The 1336-nt window shown below is 46.9% G+C and overlaps 1 protein-coding gene across 2 annotated transcripts in view; it reads right to left on the bottom strand.

Annotated features, from left to right (window-relative positions):
• KIAA1109 (KIAA1109 ortholog) overlaps positions 1–730 on the bottom strand; it is a 146105-nt gene extending 145375 nt beyond the window's left edge. Inside the window, exons 1-2 of one of the 2 annotated variants that reach the window (XM_025050937.1) lie at positions 708–730; positions 442–505 (exon numbers count right to left, since the gene is read on the bottom strand). The gene's annotated coding sequence lies outside the window, so the exon portion shown is untranslated. Of the gene's footprint in view, positions 1–441; positions 509–707 lie in introns of those variants that run through there. The other variant, XM_025050938.1, reaches the window with a different exon arrangement.
• Positions 731–1336: the final 606 nt, after the last annotated feature.

The raw sequence follows: 1336 nt of genomic DNA, 5'->3' as shown, positions 1-1336 counted from the left end.
CAGAATCGGCGGCGCCCCGCCCCCTCCCGGGCCTGGGGGCGGGGCCTGGACCCAGTGGCGCAAATTGTAATGGGAAAAGGGGGCACTGCTCTCAGCTCCTTGGAAACTTTCTGATCTCTTGGAGCAGACGTGAAATACGCACATAAGTGGAAATGCAAAAGCAAACAGTGCTGAGTGTGGCCCAGGCACTGTGCTAAGCACTTTATATTTATTGTCTCATTTAACCCTCCCCAAACCCTGTGAGGTAAACACTCTCATCCCCGTTTATTTCCATTTCATAAATTAAAAACTAGGTAAAATAAAGCCAGAAAAGGTTAAACACACGAGGCACTATATTAACCTTTATTGCATGTAAGGAAACGGAGGCCCAGGCAGAAGGAGGTTATGACAGAGCCAGATGAAAACCAAGGAGAGAAAAGCATGCACCTGAGTTACCCCTACCTGCCACCAGGTCACGCCTACCGCCCGTGTCTGAATCACGTGTTTAGAGGTTATTTCTGCACTTCTGCAAAGAAATTAATTTCAACAGTCTTTTTCCAAGCTTGGAAGAATACTCATGGTTCTTCATCGTGGCTCCCTCGTAAGGCTCCAGGACACCTCCCTACCCGCCGCCCCGCCACCCCCCAAGAATTCAAATTTGCTACAAACTACCAACTGTGCCCACGAGGGAAACTGTCCCAGTAAAAGGTCTCTGGACGAGAAATTACCTAGCAAGGTGTTGGATTCGGCCTCCTCAGATCAAAACCTAAACTGAAACTAAAATGCCCCGGAGCTAGGGAAAAGAAGAGGAAAGAAGGGAAGAGAGAAGCGAAACTCGCTGGGGCGTCTCCTAAGCACCCGGCGGAGTGCGGGAATCTGAAAGTGTCTGACTCTACTTCCTTTCTGTCCCTATGACCAAGGGCCACCCTACAACTACAGGACATGCACTAGGCAATGGCATCAAAGTGAGTTATTTATTTTAAAAACCTTTCTATTCCAAAGGTGTTTCATGTTGTGAAGATCATCAGGCTCTCGGACCTTCCATCGGACTCGCGAGGCTGCTCCCTCCCACCTGCCTTCACTTTTCACCAGCTCGCCACAAAAACGAGGGTACAGAAGCCGCTGTCTCCATCCAGAGGCCTCGATAAGAATTGCTCTAAGGATGGAAGCCCTCTGATGATTTTTTTTGTTTTCACTTTTCACTTTGAAATAATTATAGGTTCACAGGAAATTGCACGCACACCAAAAAAAAAAAAAAAAAATAGTCCAAAGAAGTCTCACATACCCCTCACCCAAATTCCCCTAATGGTTATATCTTAATTATAATACAACATGAAAATCAGGATTTGACATTGGT

Source organism: Pteropus alecto, unplaced genomic scaffold, assembly GCF_000325575.1.
Source record: "Pteropus alecto unplaced genomic scaffold, ASM32557v1 scaffold17, whole genome shotgun sequence".
NCBI classification, from domain to species: domain Eukaryota; kingdom Metazoa; phylum Chordata; class Mammalia; order Chiroptera; family Pteropodidae; genus Pteropus; species Pteropus alecto.
The sequence above is the reverse complement of the archived record's forward strand: the minus strand, read 5'-3'. Positions and strand labels throughout refer to the sequence as shown.